The sequence below is a fragment of the Gopherus evgoodei genome, chromosome 2 (genome assembly GCF_007399415.2).
Source record: "Gopherus evgoodei ecotype Sinaloan lineage chromosome 2, rGopEvg1_v1.p, whole genome shotgun sequence".
Taxonomy (NCBI): domain Eukaryota; kingdom Metazoa; phylum Chordata; order Testudines; family Testudinidae; genus Gopherus; species Gopherus evgoodei.
This window is the reverse complement of record NC_044323.1, coordinates 276,771,375-276,795,426: the sequence shown is the minus strand read 5'-3', so window position 1 is coordinate 276,795,426 and position 24,052 is coordinate 276,771,375. Positions and strand designations below refer to the sequence as shown.

Below are 24,052 nucleotides of genomic sequence, written 5' to 3'. Positions count from 1 at the left end.
GAAAAAAATTAAAACATGACAAAAAGCAACATTCTTTTGTATTTTTGGCTACTATAGCAGTGCTGTTCTCCTTAAAGACATCTACACTTGATACATATCAGTCTTTCATTAAATACATTAATAAGTAGTGCAGACAGCCCCAGCGTTCCTGCTACTTTCTTCTGTCTAATCACCATTTTTCCCATGCCCATCTGACAGCAGCGATGCCAGTGTTTTTCCCTCCTACTAGGAGGCAGATGAACTGCCTCCTACAAGGCTGACACAAATGATGTTTCATGAATCACAGGAAAGATCTGTGTAGCAAGTTAACTGTCACCCTCCTCCCATGGCCCAAATGAATCATATCAACAACATACAGAAACTTCACTGGCCTAAATATTCTGAAACTTTGAAAGGGAAGAGGGGGACATTGTTAAACGTAGCAGCAGAGCCATGTCAATTTTGCACAGAACATTCCCTGAACTGAAAACTTAAACTAACTGTACCTACTATAATGAGGCTTTAGCTGATTTTTATATTATAATACTTGAAAGTTGCCCTAAAAATAAAACACTGAGCACAAAGAGGTGGAACCCAGCTGAAGGAAGAAGGATATTAACTTTAACTACCTCTTGCCTACAAGTCCTCTGATCCCAAGGGTTCCACCCACCCATTGGCTTGCTTCTAGTCTCAAATGATGCTAACAGCTGTCTTTCTCCTGCTGTTCTTTCATGCACGTGTGGCTGCAGATGTTTCAGGATAAATGTCAATATGTATCACACATCCAAGATTACAGCCTGCCCTTGACGAATTTATTGCAGGCACAAAAATACTCTAGATGGAGTGAATTACAGCTCCATGAAGCCCATCTATTTTATGGAAACCACACCTGCAGTGGAGTCCCCAGAATGTCTTTGGATAGCCTGTTTCCACAAACTGATGACTAAGAGGAAAAATCCTTTGGTCTTTTTGTTCCCTCAAGGGGAAGGGAACGGTCAAGGAGATTTCAGGGGGTCACTCCCATTTCACCCTGTTTCCATTGTTTGACTTTCAGTTTTTTTTAAAAATAACTCTTAGTCCCAGATCTTGTACTGCAGAAAGTGCCTTTCCCTCCCATGAAAAGCACTAAAGGAAACTCACTGACTATTACTAGTAGTTCAGCTGGAAGCAAAGGCTCATACTAGGGACCATTTCTGCCATTCCTGCTAGGATCCCTCTTCCCAAACCCTAAATGCTAGGTCAGCTACCTCCATAGCATTCAAACCTTCCACTTCAAAAGCAAATGGCCAAGCATGGGGCCCAGTTCTGCAACTGCAGGATCAGTGCCTTTCTGGTATCTCACCCAAAAGTCTCCTAATCTGACTTTTAATTCATAACCACAGAGTTCATTCCAAGCTCTATGAGTAACACCATGCTCCTAGCTATTACAGGAATAATAATACTGTAAAATACACTAGTATTTGCATATGCTAATTGAGTCTCCTTGTATCTAAACTGAATATGTTAAGTTCACTAAGTATTTCCCCACAAAACCTTAGAATCATAGAATATCAGGGTTGGAAGGGACCTCAGGAGGTCATCTAGTCCAACCCCCTGCTCAAAGAAGGACCAATTCCCAACTAAATCATCCCAGCCAGGGCTTTGTCAAGCCTTGACCTTAAAAACCTCTAAGGAAGGAGATTCCACCACCTCCTTAGGTAACCCATTTCAGTCAATAATAAAACTCTATTTGACTTCAATGGGAGCAGAGTTAAAAAATGCACTTTTGAAAGTCACAGCCTAATGGTACTTGTTTTAAACTACCTTGGTTTTACTTTATGGACAGGTGGGGTCTGGAAAGTTACAATAAGCTCAGATCTTCTCCACCTTCAGAGCAGAAACTAAGTACCATCTTGTTGGATGTTCCTGCCCACAGCATCTGAGTGGCCAGATCAGGCGCCACTGGAGATAAAGGGCCAGATTCTGCCACCAGTACTCACAATGAATAATACTCTGTAAGTAGCCCCATTGAACTATACGAGAGTGCTTACAGAGGCCATAATTGAGCAAAGCACTTAATCATACGTTTAAGTATGTTGACTTAAAGTTAAGTACGTGCTGCAGTGCTGGGCTGAATCAGGAACAGAGTAAAATACTATTCAACACAAATGAGGATGGCATAATATTGCTAAAAATAATTAAATAAATAAATGAGAAGTTTGTCTTTCATACACCCAAATGATGTAATCAACAGGAGAGATGGGAAACACGTGTCCTTCTTAATGAATGAAGTCTACGTCATTTTTACTGCTATGATGCATCTTTGTGTTGGGTGCAATAAAAACAATACCTAGAGAGAAACACATAAAGATAGCTGTTGTGCATCCTTGGCCTCCCTGGGAATTGAAGCTTGCCTGATCTGATGTTGATATCCATCCTACACAAATGCCACCACACTCCCTCCAGGCTAAGGGTGGGAAAGAGTTTTCCTTCCAGGTAGCTCCTCTTTCTTTATTAAAACTTCCAAGTCACATTCTAATAAGAGCAGGTGAAGTAGCCTCTTCATTATATTACTTAACAGCTATGTACTGTTGCAGAAAGACCAATTTAAGAATTAACAAGAGCTGTTTAACTAGTAGGGAGGAGTATTGTAAACAAGTTAAGTGCTTGAAGTGATACCTCTGCTGTTTCAATGTTATATTCCAAGTCTTTTGGGGATCTTACTTTGCATCTATCACCATGATATCTGCACATCAGAGGGCCTTCAGAGTGGGAATAAACTGAGTGAGGAGCAGACAGGTGAGGAAATCCTCACTCACTACCATCCCAGTACCAAGACCCCAAGCAGAATAGGGAAAGCAGGCCAGGGATGGGGAGAGGACAACAAGCAAACACTCGTTCTCTGAAAGACTAAGCAGCATATAGTATCTTCACATCTAAATCTAAGACCAGTCTCCCACAAATAACACATGCCTCATCGTAACAATATGTATCCTTCTTCAATCAACTGTTACAATGTATGCTGTTTTCCAGCTTAGTTTCAACATTTACAATAGGGTACATTTACCATTGATTGTAATGGGAGCTTCCTGCTTGGAGAAACAGAATGGTCTTCACTAAGTAATGAATATACACCAACCACTAAGTCACTGCATTTACTTCCTATATTTTGTCTTCTAAATCCCTATAGTTTCTTCATAATTTGTAAACATTTTTCCTTTATAACTGTTTAAAGTAAAATGTTTCCTTTATCAGATGAGAGAAGCTTTAGCTAAAACCACATTGATCCTCCTTCCATGTTTCCTGACTGAGGGGACATAATAGTTAAAATTTTCAACTCCTCTCAAGATTTCCTCTCTCTATACTTCTGCCTGTTCTTTTGCAACCATGTGATTTCTATACCATAGTCCTTAACAAAGTCTTATCATTTCTGTCTTTCTGATAAATAATGTTACTCCTTTTAACCCCCCTCACGCCTCCACAGATGTCTACCAGTCCATGTTGCTTGTTCAGTCATTCCACTACATTTTAACTAACACAATTTGGTAATTATTCTGCCATACTATTTGTATTTCTAAACACATTTCAGTACACATATTTTTTTCCTTTTCCACCCTTACCGCCTAACTTGATTTAAAGTATTTGACACATCTGGAACAGATCAGATTCCTCAATAGTTGACTCTCAGAAGATGGTTTAAAAATCTGTTTAACCATCTGTTTACTGCTTAAAAATATCATACCCACAGTATTGTACTTTATCTACATGCAGAAAAAGCATGTGATAATGTTGGAGTCACATGTGTATTTCACATATGACGAGTATTGGTTTGTGGCAAGAAATTTCTCTTGCGGGGGAAATGTATGTAATTTTCTCTCTTCTAAAGACCTACCATTTCGATAATTGCCTCAAAAAAGTGAACCAAAGAAAAGGTATTTTCTCACACACACACACACACACACACACACACACACACACACACACACACACACACACACACACACACACACACACACACACACACAGAGTCGGGTGGGTATTTTCAATTTAAAAAAAAATATATCAAGATTTTTCTGTGGGAAAATGTTGATTATGCAGGAATTTTTCAATATTCCAGAGGAAGAAAACCAAAACAAAATGTTTTATTTCTGGTCACTTGGACAATAATCTCTGCATCTGCCTGAGCCACCATAGCATCTCATGGGAATTGCAGTTTGGATACCTCATGCTCTCCATTCTCTCTTACAAATCAAGCTCCTTAACCAGACTATATCTCCTATGATGCAATGCAGTGGCTCAGCCACAGGAAGAAACCCTGGTATATCATGGGAGATGTAGTTCTGCTGGATAGCTCAACCCACAGGGGATAATGGGGACATGAGGAACCCAAACTACTACTCCCATAAATCAGCATGAAGCTCATTCAGATACAGATTAATGTTGACTGACCCAACAAGACTGTTTCGTTTTCACAGACTGAATGAATCATTTCATTCTGGGAATGTTGAAACATTTTGTTTTGATTGAAAACATCTCACCAAAAGAATTTTTCTGAACTTTCAGGCAGCAAAGTTTCAATCATTTTGATTTTTCAACCCAATTCAGAATGAAAATAAAAGGTCTAAGTATTAGAAATTCCTTTGGGGTTAAAATTCCATTTTTCAATTAGCTCTACTCATTATACACACATATACACCATTTCAAGTTATTCCTTCCTCTGGGCTTCCCATTGCATCGTATTTTCTCTATTTCTTATTAAATTGGGGAGGTAGTTTCTTTGTTGTGTGCCTAGTATAGCACAAAGCATATTACAAACACATAAAAGTAGTAAATGATAACAAAGCAATGGCTTCTGTGGTAACTAAGTGTACTATTCTCAATGCATTTAATATTGGTAAACAGATGGGATTGCCCTCCCCAAATTATTATTCATTATAACAATGAAGCCTTTGGCACTTGAGATACAAGTAGATAATAAATTGGATGCATGTTAATAGGATTCATCAACAATTCAGGCTACAGGTTGATGACATCCTGCTCATGCATTCCAATTCTTCCGTTCCTCCTTTTAGGATTTCTAGCACTACTGGCTTTCAAATCATCTGGAGGAAATCAGAAACAATGTTAGTATTGCAGCCTTGTCCACAAGCTTTAATTCACCAGTCTTCCTTCCCTCTGCAAAGAGAGAAAATATGAAATATTCAGGAATAGGATTGACAATTTACAGGAAATAATGGAAAGTAACTTCCTAGTAATAAAATTCAGTCTTTTAGGTAGACGGAAATTGCTTCATCGTGAGAAAATTGCTATAGTAAAAATGAATATCAGATTCAAACTGAACTGTTTGGTAAGCATGTGACACTTCAAAGGAACTGACTGACTGATTGTGGATTTCCAGGTAGTACTTAACCTAGACTAGCTTAAAGGAAGTTAGAACAGTGTTTCTCAACAACCAGTCAGTAGACTGGTGCCAGTCCCCGAGATCTTCCTGACACAGTTTAGGAAGGCAGCAAGCCGGTCCCTGGTATCAAAAAGGTTGAGAAACATTGAGTTAGAACACCAGTCGCTGGCTTGATCAAAGGACAAATTAATGACTTAGTCCCATGTATGAAACATCCTATTCAGTGTGAATCATGTATTGATGTGGCACTCCTCAAATGTTACTTATGTGGCGATATAAAAGCTGAAACTTTCAGAGCCCATAATTTCCTAAGATGTAAAATTAGATCATACCAATCCTCTTACACAGAAAAGGCAAAGATTGGACATAAATTGCAAGCATAATGAAAAACATCACCCCATTCTGCCTCTAGCAGGCCTTCATTTGGCTAAATTCTTTTCTGTGGATTGGCAAATCTCTCTTTTTTTTGACATAAATTGCTGGTATACAGTATTCATTCTCTTGCTTGTGTATTGGTAAGTGATGAAGCTAAATCCATAGCAGGAACTTAATTTACCCCAGTCCTAGTACAAAAACTTCTCCAACTATGAGGCGTTGCTACCTGGTTGTCTTGTGGAAAATGCACTCTCTACATCCCTTAGTTCTAGAATGGACCATAGTTCACTGCTTTGCATGGGTCCCTTATTTGTATGCAAATACGTATGGTTTTGAGAAGACACTAACAACTGTTTAAAGTCTTTAAGTACACTGGAGATTGCTACAGATGCTGATTTGTCAGCATGCCTTTTGGATAACGCTGTTTGCCTATGTTATTTGAGACAGTGGGAAAAGAGATGGCTTTTAATGGGCTCCCTGGCTGTTAAAAGGGTAATTTGGAGGAATTAGAAACTTAAGTTGAGCCCAAGTTTGGCAAGGTAAGTTTTTATTCGGACATTGGGGAAGATTCTCTCTGTATGGTACATCAGGACAAACTGGATTATTATCACATAATATGAGTATCAAGAACTGTATTGTTAGTAATTAATTCAGTCCAGAACCACACTGCTGTATTTGGCATTTATACAGTTGTCAAGGACATATGATGGAGTCCAGAGAACAGTGTGTCCTCTCTAGAACATTTGTCCTCATGCTGTTGAGAAATTTTTATTTAGTTTTACTTTGGTATTATGTAGAAGTGCCTATGCCAATTTTGCATGTACTGTATAAAGGAATATTCCTGAACTTGGATATGTTCCACTACAGAAAAAAGTCTTCAGTAATAATCAGTTTAATGGTAGAAAGAGGAGTTATCTTAAGACATCAGAAGGATAATCCACCTCCAATGAAAGCTGAATAGAAATTTGGACCCAAAAAAATCAGTCTACAAGAAAGTAACTAGCAGACTTCGAGTAACAGATGGTATATCTGATTTCATTTGGATTACATTCATTTCAATTAGAGCCACACTGACAACAATTTATAAACTAAAAATTTAACTCAATGTTGCAAAATTGTCAAGATAATCCATCCACCCAGGCACTAAATCTACCCACCTACAGTTTACCACAATGACTGATATGGAAATCACAAATTATAATTTACTCATCTTATTTTTTTTTTAAAGAAGGCTCACCCATGGCAGAAGCAACTAGAGTTTTGCAATGCTGCTTTAACTACAAGGAATTCTAGACACTTGACATTTATTTGTAATACATGATTTTGAGCCCACTTACAGTCTGGGAAAAGCATGTTAAAATACTTCCTTAATGTGCTCACACTTTCTGAGTTGTGTTCTTTTCATCCCCCTAACTCCTTCTCATCTCCACTAGCTTCCTCTGTAAGTTTTTTCTGAGCAATGCATTTTAACTCATGACTGGTTTGTTCAGGTTGACAATACTGAGGACTAAAATATATACATATTTCAAAATGTCACTGCTACTGTAAAATAAAGAATACAAAGGGATCATATATTATTGATAATTCTGCACCAAATGTCATGAGGACACTTCCCCTGACATCTTCTTGTGGATATCTAGTCATCAGTTCAAGCTCAACACAGCTAAAACAGAGCTCTTAATCTCCCCACCCAACCCTTCCCATGATCTCTTTTCTATATCACTATGGATACCACAACCATCCTGCCTGTCACTCAGCCCTATAACCTGGGCTTCATCTTCAACTCAGACCTCTCTCAAGGTCCTCACATCCAGACAGCCTAAATCTTGCTGATCTTTCTGTATAACATCTCTAGGATATGGCCTTTCCTATCCAACCACTCAGTTAGAACTCTTGTCCAAGTTCTTATTATCATGCCTCTTAACTACTGCAATGTCCTTCTCTCTGACTTTGACAAATGCACTCTTGTCCCTGCTCATATCCACTCAGAAAGCTGCTGCAAAGATCATTTTCCGAGCCTATTGTTTTGACCACATTGCCCCTCTCTTTGCATCCCTGCACTGACTCCTCTTCCCCTACCACACCAAAGATAAGTTAATTGACTTTACTTTCAAAGCCCTTCATGGTCTATCCCCACCCTACCTATTGTCTCTCATTTGCTATTAAGATGTCAACTGGTGCCTCAAATTGGCCCATGATGTTTTCTTCCATCCTTCCCATCACGCTTAGGGCAAGCTCCTTGTAAACATCCACAAAACTAATCCATTATCCTCCTTCAAATATCTCTTTAAAACTTGACAATGGTGGCTGCTGGTGTGATGAATCCACAGTCTATCATGCTGACCAAAATTGTCTGATTGTTTCTTATACTTGCCTGTTAGTCTATCTGTTATCTCTTGTCTTACACTTAGATTGTAAGCTCTGTGGGGCAGGGACAGTCTTTTTGTTCAGTGTTTGCACAGCATCTTGCACAATAGGGTCCTAGTTTATAGCTGGGGCTCCTAGGTGCTATGCTACTACAAATAGTAAATAATCATCATATGCAGCCAGGTGGACCAGCCCTCCTCCCATTTATGAATGCCTGAAACACCTTCCCTTCCATTTGCAACAGCATAATAGCCCCAAGATAACTACAGCAATTGCCTACACAGAAAAGTAGCATTAGAAAAGTGTTTAGCTATTTTCAAATGTCTGGAATGCACTAAGTGAAAAGGTCAATCACACTTTATCTTATTGTTCTTCGTTTTTCATTTCCTCCCATCCATTCTGTTCTTTTCTCTCTCCCTGCTCCCTTGCACATGCTTCTCTGCCATCTGCCTTTTGCCTCCTCTCTCCTGCACATGCTGTCCAGCTGCCTGGTTCCCTTCTCCCACTGGCAACTCCAGTCCTTCTGGTGGCAACTCCTGTTTCCTCAAGTAGCCCCTAATGGAGGTAGTAGGATCAAGGTTCCTTTTTGTTTCATGAACATCTGTAGAAACAGCTGGAACTAAGAGGAAGAGTCAGCCTCATCATGTGACCTACCAGCTCTTTACGGATCAGTAATAAGTGCACCGCAGACTGTAGTTTGGGAATAACAGACCTAATAAAAATTCAGTGATATATATAAAAATCCCATGAAGTTCACCTCATTTGTCTGAGCCATTATTTTGCACTGTAGCTGTCCAGTTTTGCCAGAGGATGAAGCCCACTTTCAAAAACATACTCTCAGACCATTGTTCGATGTCCAAAGGACAGAGGCAGCTTTTTCTAAGGTCCTGCTCCTGCACTAAGGACTGTGCATGTGCACTGCTAGCCCTACATAGATCTCAGTGCAGAACCAGGGGCCTAAGGCCTTTCCAGGCCAACAAGAACAAGATGACTCACTCATAATCATCTGTCTTTTTCCTCAATCTTTTTAAAGGGGTCAAAAGAGAGCTATAAGAATGCTTCAAAGTCTTTCCGAGATTGAGAGAAAATAAAGGAGCTCAACCTGTTTATCCAAAAGAAAGGTGACTTGACCAAGGCCTCTGAGTACCTACTGGAGACAAGATTTTTGGTATTACTGGGTTCTTTATTTTAACAGACAAAGGCATAATGGCTAGATCTAATGGCTAGAAAATGAAGCTAGAAAAATTAAGAAATTAGGTACACATTTTTATCAGTGACAATAAATGATTGAAAAACTTACCTAGGGATTTGCTGGATTCTCTGATACATGAAGTCATTAGATAAAGATTAGATGTCTTTCTAAAACAGAAACTCTAGCTAAACCAGAATTTATGGCTTGATGCCGCAAGTATTGGGTGAGGTTCTCTAGCCTGTGTTATGCTGGAAGTCAGAATAGATGAACATGATGATCCCTTCTGGCCTTAAAGGTCTATGACTTTACTTTTTCCTGGACCATTCGTTCCTACACAGTTTACACTAGTAATTCAATTTTTAATGCTATAAGCAGTCTCAGTATTGTATCTGTTACACCTCTCACTCCTGCTCCATTGATGCAACACACCATCCTATTTCCATAGTGTATTATTAACCTTACCTCTATTAAAATCACAGCACACTGGCATGGCTGCCCATTTTAAAAGCTTCTTGAAGTGGAAACCTGTCCCATATCTTTTTCTTACCTTGCATCAGGGAATTCAGCCCTTCCTCTATTGCTCCTACCATTTTCTCAATGCCCAGCTTGACTCTCCACAGGGCACCACACTTCTTATATGTGACTAAAAAGAGGTACTGTCTCCAATAAGGAACGTTATTTTATACTTTTTTTTCTCTTCCTGCCATATCTTACCTCTTCTTTCTCCTATCCTTCCCTTCCAACCCTCCCTTTTCCCACCACAGTGCTTCCGATATGAACTGTTAGAAACACTTCTAGCACGCAACTGTGAATTCTACCAGCAAGACACATCAGACATTAGCAATCTTAAGACTTAGTACCTACATAGGAGCTTTTCATTTTCAAACTGCTGTACAAATGTTAGTTAATAAATCCTCACAAAGCACTGCTGTAAAGCAGGCATCTCCATTTGCAAAAGGGAAACTGAGGCATGGATAACTTAAGTGGCTTTCCTAAAGCCACCAAAGCGGCAGAGCTAGAATGAGAACACAAGAGTTCCTGGCTTCCAGCCATGAGCTCAATCCATCAGCCTAATAACATCTCACTTGTCATGCCTCTCACATACAAGAGATCCTTGCAGAGGAAAGTGGAGGAGGGGGAGTCTGGCTAATCAAAGTTGTACTGCACCATTAGGGTGAAATTCACCCCACGCCAGCAAAAGCCTATGTCCTAAAATAAAGGGACTTAAGTAGTGCATAGGCATCAATGCCAGTCCTCTGCATGGGGTGAATTTCACTCCAATGTGTAATCCTAACTGATAAAAGGAACACTGCTCTTCAAGTTGCAGTTGGGTCAGTGTATACTTTTTCAGCAGAGTATAGTTCAGATATACCCTTTTGGTGTGAACTGAAACCTAGCACGAAGCCTCAATTTAGCAACAAAATTTATCAATGAGGGAAGAAAAAGGAAAAAAAGGCAAGGAGTGACAGAGCTAAATATGCACTGGTTTGAAAATTCAGTGGTGAATGTAAAAACGGCGGAGGGCCAGAGGACAGAACAGTTATGAACACATCATTTGACTTCTCTCTCTCACTCTCACACACACACACACACACACACACACACACACACACACACACACACACACACACACACACACACACACACACAGAGTCATTTTGTGTCTATGAATACCAGCGTACAGTGCTCCCTTTCTGTAAGTATTTATAAGGAGCAGGATGGTAAATTTTAAAAAGGCCCCAGAGTGCTAATGTTTATGTAAGGGAGTCTTCTCTGCTTTTACCGAACAATGACAAAACTACAGCTGTGCTTACTTTTAAACCAGTTAATTCTTTCCATAACGGAAAGCTTTAAGAAAAATAGCACAGTCACTCTAGTTTCTTAATCTTGTTGAACATCTCCAAGTCATTTTTTTCCCCTCATTAGTCATCTTCACCAGGGCTGGATTAACATAGGGGCTTTAGGGGCTGCAGCCCAGGGTCCCAGGCTAATGGGGGCCCCAGAGCAGCAGGGCTCAGGCAGGCTGGCTGCATGCCGTGGCCTCATGCCGCTCCCAGAAGTGGCCAGCTGCTGGCACATCTCTGTGGTCCCTGGCAGCAGGCGGAGGAGGGGAGGGGAGGAGATGGCCCGTCATACAATTTCCATACCCAGATGTGGCCCTTGGGCTAAAAAGTTTGCCCAGCCCTGTTCTAAAGTCCAGATGCTTTTCATGTGCCCAAGATACCTGTACATTTAAACAGGAGTTGGTTGTACCTTCTTACAGCCACATTTGTATGGAAATGAAATAGATTAACACTCTCTGACCTGTAGTGCAATTTTTTAATATACACCTCTACCCCGATATAACACAATCCAATATAATACAAATTTAACTATAACGTGGTAAAGCAGTGCTCCAGGGGGCACGGGGGGGGGGTGAAGGCTGCGCACGCCAGCGGATCAAAGCAAGTTCAGTATAATGCCGTTTCACCTATAACGCGGTAAGATTTTTTGGCTCACAAGGACAGCGTTATATCGGGGTAGAATTATATAATGAATTGAGCAAAGAAAATATTTCACTTTTTTTTTTTCAACGAGACTGAAATTTACCCCTGTTCTAAAGGGCCCACACAAGACCCATGAAGATCTTCCATAGATTTTAAGATCAGAGGGGACCATTACCATTATCTAGTCTGATCTCATGCACAACACAGGCACAATAACTTCACCCAATAATTTCAAGCCCATAACTTTCAGCAGTCAAACATCTCCAGTTCCTAGTTTTATCTGGGTAAATTTTACCTCTGTGCAGAGAGTCTGCAAAATGGCCTATGTAGCACTTAAGCCCCATTTAAAATTTATTTTGAGGTTTTCTAGGAATCTATGAAGTCTAGAACACAAGGGAATCTACATTAGGTAACCCATAAGCTAGCTAGCTACAAACCTCTCTAACTCTCAATAACTCTTGAGAGGGGAGTTATCTGTATTTCATGCTGAGGAAGGTGACAGGAAGAGAAAACACATATTTGATATCAACGAAGCATTTCATGAGCCTCAAGGTTAACCATGAAACATAAAAATCACATGGCTCATTTGAACGATTACGAAAGTTATTTTCAGTATATACTGAGTCAAAAGGCCATTATGATGTTTGTATAATGAAACTTTCTTCAGGAACAAAGTGTTAGTGGAAAACAGTTCTAGGATGAATGAGAGAAAAATTGGTCTTCTTCAAATTAGCTTTAAATCAAGGCTGGATTTCTTTCTAAAAGTTGCTTTCTAGTTCAACCACAAGTTATTGGGTTTTATGCAGATATAACTGGGTGACATTCTATGGCTTGTGTTATGCAGGAGGGCAAACTAGTTGACATTGTCCCTTTCTCTTAATCATATCTATGAATTTGTGACCCATAGTGTTAATTCTCTCTGACTCAGCCATGAATCTTAATCCCTATTTACATTTTAACACTACTAAAATTCCAAAGGTCTGGTGATAGATCAGTGAAATTTCTAAATCCATTCTAATAGTGAATTTTCATTCCATAGATTACTGTAACAGGTGAATAATAATAAGGTAACTGCAACAAAAAGTCTCTGCTGCCATCTACTGGATTTTGTTTTTCTCTCAGTATTTAGTGATTTTCAATTTACAGAGGAAAAAGCCACCTAACACAAAAAACAAAGGATAGTTTTCTTACTTATTTTTTTGTCTTGCTAGTTATCTCTATTTTCCCTTCACTATACCTTATTCTACTTTCACTTGATTCTTCTTGCACTTGGAGTAAAACTTACCACTAGAAAATTCAACAGCATAGATTCAACAAGCTCATAAATTCTGAGTTAGTGATAGTATATTTTTAGAAAGACAAAGGACTTCAAGTGATAAATAATCCACTGCAACCAATCCACTGCAAAATCAAGTCAACTCTGTGCAATCAACATCCACGGTGGGGAAGGGAACATTGGAGTCATTTGTATTTAATATATGTAAAAACAATACTTTAGGAGCACATGAGCTTTATTACAGCAAGGCAGTAAAATGAATAATTAAACTGGAAAACTTCCATATGATGCTAGTTTTACCTATGTGTCCAGTACAAATAGCAATGGCTTGTCTCCAGAAAAGCATTTCATTAAGATCAGCCTAGTCCTTTTGTTTGAAAAGAAAAAACTGTTTTAAAAAATTAATGTGTTTTTAATACTTCACTATCCATTCCTAGGAAAAACAGATATTGAACTTTCCAGATACCAAACAAAGCAGGCAATTCATACTTGCATTACGTAAGCCCCTGAAATGATTTTCCATGTAATAATTATAAAATATTTACACAGCAGCATAAAACGACGTGTTTTACAGAACACACATAATACACATTCCCTGCCCCCAAAAGCATCTATGACACAGGCAAACAAAGAAGACATGATCCAGGACAACAACATGGGTCTTTGTGTTACTAATGATGAGAATAAGGGAGACGAGATATTAAAGGAAGGATTTTAAAGGGGGGGGGGGGGACAGGGCATGTGTTGGTGGCGGTGAGGGCACTTGTCAAAATCAATAGGGAGAACCTTATCTCGGTTACCCTGACAATAGAAGTTTCTTTTGATAACAGGAGAGGAATTCTAGATTTGGTGGCTCTACTAAGCTTGTGCATGCCACTGATTAGGGGCACACATTGGTTTGGCAACAGAGGGTCTGTTAGCAAACAGTTCCTAGAAACTAACCACTAACTGCCTGGGGTTAGGAAGAAACTTCCCCTGTGGACATGTTAGTCCACTGCAAGGACTCCTGCAGCTTCTTCTGAAGCCTCTAGTAGTGGCCAATATTGGAGAGGGGATACTGTACTACATGGACCTCTGAGCTGATCCAAATGCATAAAGCAATTTCTAATTTCTGGTCAGCAGGTATCAATGATTTGACTCCTCTGAGCTAGGATTAGGGTGTAAACTACTGGGGAAAACACTGTTGATGAAAAGACATGTATCAGGTTTTAGTAAAAAAATCATGTCACTAAAAGCTGGAGTGAGACACGCTGCAGTGGTATTCTCCACCAGGAATAGTGGGATAAAAAAAATCTCACTTGGTGTTTACTCCCCAGAGACAATGGGCTTGTCTTCACTACCGGGGAGATCCACGCTGCTTAAATTGCGGTGGGTGTGGATTTAGCGGGTCTAGTGAAGACCAGCTTTATTGATGGCAGAGCGCTCCCCAGTCAACTCTGGTACTCCAGCTTCCTCAGAACAGTAAGGTAAGTAGATCGGAGAGCATCTCCCATCGATGCAACGCGGGAGTAGCATAACTTAGGTTGACTTATCCCAGTAGTGAAGACAAGCCCAAGGACTCTTGATGATTTTAATTTGGACAAGAGCTCCACCTTGTGTTCCAGTAAATGTAGTTTCTTTCCCATTTAATACAGCATAATCTCATTTACGAACATCTCAGGAATGGAAGCTGTTCATAACTCTGAACAAAACGTTGACATAATACAGCTTTGAAACTTTACTATGCAGAAGACAAATGCTGCTTTTAATCATCTTAATTTAAATGAAACAAGCACAGAAACAGTTTCCTTATCTTGTCAAATCCTTTTTTTTAAATGTCCCTTTATTTGGTTTAGTAGTTTACATTTCATTCAGTACTGTACGGTATTTACTCTGTGTGTGTGTGTGTGTTCGTTCGTTCTGCTGCCTGATTGTGTACCGGTCAGTTCGTAACTCTGGTGTTCGTAACTCTGAGATTTTACTGTAAATAGGAAACAGCATTATAATACCACTGGTAAGTCTCAGGGAGAGCTACCCCTGCATAGCCCATTCTACCTGTGCAATGCAAGGGTCCCACAGTTTGTCATCATTAATACCAACTAGATGAACAGCATGGGTCCAACTAGATGAACAGCAGATAGAGTATCAGCCTGGGTTGATTTTTCTTGATTTTGTTAAAAAAAATCATAGCTTGTTTTTTAAATGCACCACTTATTAAAGGAACCAGACTGAAAGCTCTTGGGGCTGAAGTCTGTTCAACACAAGGGTCACAAAAGGGCTAGGAGTGGGCAGAGCTAGGCACAAATAAGCTCGTGTACAGGGTGAATTAAGATGTGCCAGGAAATGGGCTGACATAGTTTACATCCCTCCTGGAGCAAGAACATAAGTGAGAGAGTCACAGTGCTGTGCTCCTTGGTCAGCACAACTACGTACAGCCCCTTTCAAAGGGCAGACAACCAAGTACCAGTCTAGCCTATATACTGCAGCCTCCCTTCAGGGCAGCAACCTTGCCTTTTTTATATCTTAGCAGAAAATGATACACACTAGCAATATGAATAATAAAGCAGGACGATTTGTACTTCCTAACATTCTGCACTGTTGCAATGCATGTGTTAAAAGCACAAGTCAGAAAATTCTGTTATAGTCCCAGAGTAACCATATCATTGGCCATTTCATGCACATGCAGTAGTTTACTTGAATATATATGGTGTTAAGTTACATGCCATGTTATAGCTGTTCTAGGAACAATCAATTTGAATTTCCAATTAAAAACAACAAATTAGAAAAAGAAAATCTGAAATTAGAAAAAAAAAATTATCTGCATTCAGAGGTACAGGTGGTCACCATTCCCATTTCACATGCATTGGACCCTTCTTCTTACAGAACAGAAAAAATTTACAACAAGTGACACTGCAGAGCCCCAGAAAGGCCAGTGACATTTGAAATAGCCCCCTTCCAACATCACGTTAAAATGGCAAATGAAGGAAAGCCACGTGTTCTTACCAAAAAAAAAAAAAAAAGCCAATTGGACTTGCATCTAAATCTAAATCCACATTTAAATTGTCCTTGGGAAAGATGCAGTGTGAAACATGGGGGAAATCACAAGGACACTCTGGGAGAAAGACAAATGGGGTGGGGAGCGACGATGGAGGTAGGCATTACTGGCAGAGGGGAAAAGCAGGGAGACCCAGAGCTGTCCAGGCCAGTTAAGTCTTGGGTGTATGCCAAAGAATCATACCACTAACATTCTGGAACACCCACAGGCTTGTATGTAGTGGTGAGCCAGAAAGTCCTTTAGGACCTGGAAAGCAACAACATAAATATTTTCACAAGCCCAGCTATTGACAGAGAGGATTGCCCTGATTCAGCTGACCAGTAGCCAACTGCAGAAGATGACAGTGCAAGCTTGCTGTCAATTTCACCAGCTCACAGGGCTGGCAGCTCCTACAAGGGGTCAGACTGTTGAAGCTGACAAAAACATTACTTCTGTAAATCTAAGAGGGACTGAAAAAAAGGATATTCCTGAATTTCAGCTACACACAATTACCTTATTTATTTATAAATCAAAGTGTGTGGTGTTTATTCACATGACAGTGGACAGTACATGATCATGTTGGAGCAGCAACAGTTAAAAAAAACATTAATCTTGCCACTTTAATTATAGGCATAGCTGGCAGCAATGCCTACAGTTAAGCATGCCTATCACTTCCCACTGTTAGCTCCTGTTTTCAGTTGTTTATAACTTTGCCAAACTTTAATAATTTGGGCTGAAATTTGCCACGGATTTGTGCTTCAGGATGATTTTTTTGGAAAGTTACAGCCCTAATGGTTGAGTCATTTCCAACAACACGTTTAGGGGAAAACAAAATTTTTTATAATAGTTTTTTGTTTAGTATTTTATCCCATCGTTTTTTGAAGACTTCTAGTTCTTCCACATTTCAGGGCAGGAATATGGCATTTGGCAGGAGAGTCCTAGAGCTTCTGGATGCTTTCACTTCCAGATACTTTGCCTACTAAGCCAAGCACCTGAATATGTGCTCAACTTTAAATGCTTGAGTAATTCACTATCTTCAATGGAAGCTTAAAATTTAGCACATGCTTAAACGTTTCGCAGGACTGAGGCTAGAGTCCATATGACAGCACTATGACTGCACAGAGGAAACAGTGGAATTGACTATACATAGTTTTCCGTTGTGTTTATGTGGGTCTTTTATACAGCAACAGAAGAGCAAAAAGAGCATTAAAAAACAAGAGAGAGAGGAAAATGTGACTTTTGAACAATAAAAATTGGTAGGAGGATCAGGGTGGGTGTAGAGCTTGACACTACTTTTAACTCTCTCACACAAGATTTCAAAAATGATGTGTCTGTTTAATATTTAATTTGATGGAAACTTATTTTTATAAGTCTAAATATGTTGTCTGAACTAGCTGACAGGGACTGTCTGTTTTTCTGTTTAACAACTTCAAGGACATTGCCCGTGCTATGAGACCAAACCTGCCAACACACACAAGCACGAGTAGTCTTTAATCACAGATGCAGCTTTGCTGAAGTCAGTGGTGCCATGTACATAAGCAGAAGGTTTGCAAAATCAGGTGCTTTAATATTATTCTTTATTCATATCAGAGTAGCTCTAATCAGGCAGTGCCCCATTTGTTAGGTACCACACAAATTCATAAATGGCAATAAATGCCCTGAATAATTAATAAGAGTGAGTTGTTTCTCTGAGTAAACATTTATGTAGGATTGAAAGACAGTTCAGATGGATTTAAATGCACTGTGGGACTGTGCAGCAGAATGGCTAATGAAATTTTACATGGCTGATGTAATGTAATGCTCATTGCCAAAAACAGTCTAAACAACTAATATATCAGATGGACTCAGAAACTGTGGGCTTCTCCGAGGAAACAGGCTTGGGAGTCTTCATGGACACAGCTTGATGAAGCGCTCCCAGAGTGCAGCAGGAAAGCAAAGCAATGCTCAGATGCACCACGGAAAAAAGATTCAAAATCTATAATCCTGAATGTTAAAATCCTTGAATGGCTCATGAAGATTTTATATGTTGTTTTGATACTATTATTCTTTTCCTTCTGACTACTGGGTGCAAGCAGAGCTCTTTACTATAACATGATAAATAATGATTCTTTGTACTTCTTTAGTATCATCCACTGAGATTCACAAAGTGATTCACAAATGTTAAAAAATTAGGCTCAAACCTATAAAGTCCTATGCACATGCTTAACTTTAAACTGTTCATAGTTCCCAGTTCCACTTAGTCCAACAGAACCAGTCAAATGAAACTGGTGTTTTTGCAGGATTGAGGTCTTATTCTTCACAATTGGGGATTTCCCATGTACACCCTCCTAAACTCCCCCATCCGCCCCACCCCAGCTACATGCAGTGTCAACTAGTTACATTATTGCACTGTTGCCAGTTTAGTAATTTTCCAACTTCCCCCCCTAGGGTGACCAGACAGCAAATGTGAAAAATCAGGACGGGGGTGGGGGTAATAGGAGCCTATATAAGAAAAAGACCCAAAAATTGGGACTGTCCCTATAAATCGGAACATCTGGTCACCCTATCCCTCCCTTAAATTCAAACACCCCCTCTAATTTCAGTTCCTGGGGAAGATTCTGCTCACAATACACATGTGAAGAAGTTGAAATATTATTCTATTCTGCAGATAGGGTAACTGAATTACAGAAAAGTAAAGCGAACTTTCCAACAGTTATACAGAAATAGATCTTCTAAATCACACTTTTCCTGTACACAAGATCATCTTTCCCTGCATATGGGGCCAGATTATCAGCAAGTATATATCACCATAGCTTCAAAGGAACTGCTCCAATTTATGCCAGTGAATCTGACCCTCTCTCTTTCCCAGATTGTGCATTCCAATATATAGTGCAGTGTGTACTGTGCTTAAATTTCAGTAAAGTTATACATTGTAAGAGATATAAAAAAAGTCTATATAACAATGAAAAACACCCCCACTGGAATCCTGTGACCAATCAGGCTACTTCAACTTGTGAAAGACTTAGCGGAGAGTAAAAGATGGACAAAGATGGATGAAACTTTGGTATGGAACTTACATGTGCAAAGAGGTTACAAGAACTCGAAATGTCTAGCCTAAAACCCTCAAACAGGTGTCCTTGTAAAGTTACAGCCCCACACCAGTTAATTCTGAATAGCACAAAGTGTTTTGTTATTAAGGAGACTGTACTGAAGAATCTGAAAGACAGATTTTGCAAAGGACGTCAGAGAAAATAAAGTAAACTATGGCATCTTAGCCCGATACTTATGCTGACCAGCAGTCATGTTACCTTGTCTCATGAACCTGTATTATCTCACAAGCTAAGCAGAGGTGGGCTTGGTCAGTATTAGGATGAGAGATAACTCAAAGGAAATGTAGGTGCTGTGGGGAAGTAGAAATTTCAATTCAGCAGATGGCAACCTCTCCTTTAAATCAATATCCAAATGATACCACAATATGGGATTAGACAGTTCTGTATTGCTCCGGTGCCATCCTTCAGATGAGCCGTCAAACCAAAGCTCTGACCGCTCATGGTCATGAAAGAAACAGGGCATCTTATTATAAGAGCAAGCACGTTAACCCTGCTTCCTGGCGGAAATTCCAAACTCCGGTAACTAAACTCTACTTATCTAGAACGTCTTCTGTTGTTCCCATCGGATATGGTACTTTACTGTGTTTTCTACCTGAAATTGTTGTATAGTTATTGTGTGTTGTTAAGCAATAGCCATGATGCACCCAAAAAGTGGCTTTATTTCAGTGGTGGAATAAGTAATTCCTACATCTCTTATCTACCTCACAGGGGAGTTGTGAGGCTAACTAATATTTGTGAAGTGCTTGAGGTCCTCTGAAGACAGTAAAAAACAAAGTACTATTAAGATCAGTATAATCTGTTGAATATGCTGTCTGCTCATACTCCCTAGTCTGGCACCTTTTCCTATCAGCAGCTTTCTTGATCCAACAAATAGTTACACTCCCATTTCATTCAAAATAAGGTCACTTCTATCTATTTATATAGCTGCTAACTCCACTCCATGTAGTGTGGTTACCATAGCTCCCATATCCAACCTGGAAAAGCTCTTTATTCTTTGTATGGATTTTTTCCAAAAAGCTATGGCTGGTCAGAGGTGAAGGCCATCACAGAGGACTGGGGAGGGGCTGGTTTCTTTCCATTTTATTTTGTAACAATATTGCTTACACCTTGCCCACTCCTTCCCCCTGGCAAGTTATGTTTTGTTTTGTTTTTTACTCCACTTAAACATTGACATTACAGCTGTTTCACAACTTCCATTCATGAGATAAGATAAAAAGGAAAATAGAAAAAGGAATAAAGCTGTCTGTTTTCCGATATTCCGTGGCGAAAGGAGGGAGAACACTGCAAATGCAACTAACATATGTAAAAAAGAAATAGTTCAGAATGTTCATCTGCAGTAATTGACACTACTTGGTTGGGGGAGGAGGAAATGCTCAAGACTGGCATAGGATAAAAGCATTTTTAGATCCATCAAAGACAATTTACACTTTTAAGATTGCTAACACACTCTGGAGTTGGAAACATATGCTTGTTTCCATGTTCTTTTGCAAATCACTGCTTTATCTTTAAAAAAACAAACAAACAAAAATCACACACCATGAACTCAAAGTAACAATAGTCATACTTATGTAGAAAATATGCCCAGTACGCCCCAGCATTAATGTCTTAAACTAGTTATAATACACTTATTGCTCTGAAATTAGAAGTCAGTATGTGTTATTGTTTTAGTGGCCAGTTCGAAAAACAGTACTGGGTATAGTATAAGCAGTGTGCCTGGTGGTACATATTTGCAGAGTCAGGGCTGTAAAAGCATTTTATTCCTGAAAGTTGTCAGCACCTTTCAGCACAAAACACCCTTCATATATCAAATTCTGCACTTAGACACAACGCACAATGCAATGCCCTGTTGAAACAAACTGACAACTTACTCTCCTGTATCTCAGGATAGTAGTACTTGGCCTTTGGTACATGCCTGCTATTCCTAAAAAACAAACTGCTGTCAACATTAAAACAAGATGTTCTAATAAAACCAAACACACACATACTTCTGCTTGGTGGGGAAGAATCAGAGGGGACTGAAACTATTTTTTCAATATAGGAAATAAAACTTACTAAATCATCTCAGCTCGAACAAAAAGACTGTTTCAATAAAACATCCCTTTTATGCATGAGACAATGCTGGCTACATAGAATAGCACAATTTATTGTCCAAACAAGTTCCAGAACAGTTTATTACATTTGTTACTTCCCTGAGGTGAATAAAATTCAAAGCCTACCCAAGCTGCAATTTCAGCAAAGAATCAACACACTACTGAACAAGTTGACTTCCATAGTCATACCAAGTTCTGAGAGGAGAAAGTAGGAGCTCTACGGGCATAAATTACTCTTCTAGAAATCGCACTTCCCAGTAGTATTGTTACATTGGAAATTAATTTTATTTTCTTCCTCAGTTTGACTTTTTGATACTGTAGCCAAGGGGAGCTCGGCTACATGCTTGTTCATTTTATATTTATGTAGATGTCAATCAAAAAGGGGAAAAAAAGCTGTCTTTCAAGATCCTTTGTTCATTGGAAGGTGCCCTATTCTGACCCAACAGAAGGGAAGCACGCTTCCCTTAATAACACACTTGGAAATTTAACTCTGCCCTTCACCACGTCCCACATCTTCCCCTGAACCTTTCAGAGTGATCTTCAGCCCAACAAACCATTCCACAATCTTTAAGTGAAATATTAATGCAACTGAATATCTTACCATTATATTCAAGTCTGCAGAAAATGCCCTCAAGTCAGGAATGAAATGCACAGAAAATACTTGCACGGATGTATCACAAGCTAAATTAACAGTAACCATGTCATATTTTCATCATGTAAATGGCCTTGTGTGATAGATCAGGATTAATGATAATAATACCTAGCTCTTATACAGGACTTTTCATCTGTTAATCTCAAAGCATTTTACAAAGGAGGTCAGTGTCAACAGCCTCATGTCACAAGTGAGGAAGCTGCAGCACACAGAATTAACATGATCACGCACCAGGCCAGTGGCAGAGCCAGGAGTAGAACTCCTGAGTCCCAATCCAGAGTGTTACATATAATTCATAATCATAGAATCATAGGACTGGAAGGTACCATCTAGTCCAGTCCCCTGCACTCATGGCAGGACCAAGAATTATCTAGACCATTCCTGACAAATACTTGTCTAACCTGCTCTTAAAAATCTCCAGTGATGGGAGATTCCACAACCTCCCTAGCCTAGGCAATTTATTCCAGCGCTTAACTACCCTGACTGTTAGGAAGCTTTTCCTAATGTCCAAACTAAATCTCCCTTGCAGCAATTTAAGCCCATTGATTCTTGTCCTATCCTCAGAGGTTAAGAACAATTCTTCTCCCTCCTCCTTGTAACAACCTTTTATGTACTTGAAAACTGTTATGTCCCTTCTCAGTCTTCTCTTTTCCAGACTAAACAAATCCAATTTTTTCAATCTTCCCTCATAGGTCATGTTTTCTAGACTTTTAATCATTTTTGTTGCTCTTCTCTGGACTTTTTCCAATTTGTCCACATCTTTCCTGAAATGTGGCACCCAGAACTGGACATACACAATGCTCCAGTTGAGGCCTAATCAGCATGGAGTAGAGTGGAAGAATTACTTCTTGTGTCTTACTTACAACACTCCTGCGAATATATCCCAAAATGATGTTCGCTTTCTTTGCAGTGTTACACTGTAGACTCGTATTTAGCTTGTGGTCCACTATGATCCCCAGATTCCTTTCCATAGTACTCCTTCCTAGGCAGTCATTTCCCATTTTCCCATTCATAGTTCACATTGTGGAGCCCCAGGGCTGTTTTAACTTGTGCTGGCAATAACTGACTACTATGGGTCATTCTGAGTGTCTGGGATTGCTGGAATGCTATGCTGTCTGGCACATTCACTCATACTCCAGCATGCCCCTAAGAGGGGCGAGATGGGGTGACACCAGGAGCAGGGGAATATAGGGCTAGTTATACCAGTTTTACTCCAGCCACGGAGTCCCATATGCAAGGGGAATCCCTAACTGTCTGTTTAAGCCAGCTTTCTGCTTCCTTTGCACTGCCAAGGTAATGGGAATGGTACACAGCTAAGAATCCTGTCCATTGTCTCTGACATGGTGGTTGGTTGAAAGGGTCAGAGGGGAGAAAGGTAACTCTCTAGAAATAGAAGGTTGTTCCTCATTGTAACTAAACTCAACTGATGCCTATCCAGTCTAGTAGTTGTTGAATGTCAGATAGATATGCCATGAATATTCTTTTTGTTGTTGCTGTCATGGGATTTTCAGTCTCCACTCTTATTAAAAGATAAGTTCATTCATTATTATTATTTGAATTTTTGACTGTTTGGAGATAAAGCCACTGTGGAAGGAAAAGCAATCTTCTGACCTCTTGTGGAGCTATTGTTTCTCCAAGACTATTTGAGAACACTCATTTTAGGAAGCCCTGTAATGAGTACAACCAGATCCTGGCTGTGGTCAGTAACAGCACAGGAAAAGTTGACTGAGTGGTGGTACGAACAAGAGATCTCACATTTTACTTTCCCCTTGAAAAGCAGATTTGCATGCATCTGACATTAGAAAACATGAAGGCCAAGATTTTCAGAAGCAACTAGGGATTTTGGGGCACTTCCATTTTTGGATCCCCAGAACAAAGCACCTTCAAGAAGTGGGAGCTCAGCATTTTGTGAAAATGAAGCATCTTAAATGTGCAATAAGTTGAGCACCCAAAATCACTAGTCACTTTTGAAAACATTAGAACAAAAACAATGGAGCTACATTAGAACTAAGAGTCATTTTTAATCAGATTAGGATCAGTCTCCCTCCCTCCCACTTTCTGCCTGCTAAATCTTCTGCAAAGCTGCAGAATAGTGAACACTGACATATAATTGGCTTTCTGTGGTACAAGAAACTAGAGCATTATTTTCTTGC

At 39.6% G+C, this 24,052-nt stretch overlaps 1 protein-coding gene across 5 annotated transcripts in view; it reads right to left on the bottom strand.

Moving 5' to 3' along the window:
• The window catches only part of NSMCE2 (NSE2 (MMS21) homolog, SMC5-SMC6 complex SUMO ligase), a 266,354-nt gene that overhangs the window by 237,285 nt on the left and 5,017 nt on the right, over window positions 1–24,052 (bottom strand). The gene's annotated exons all lie outside the window — the stretch shown is intronic.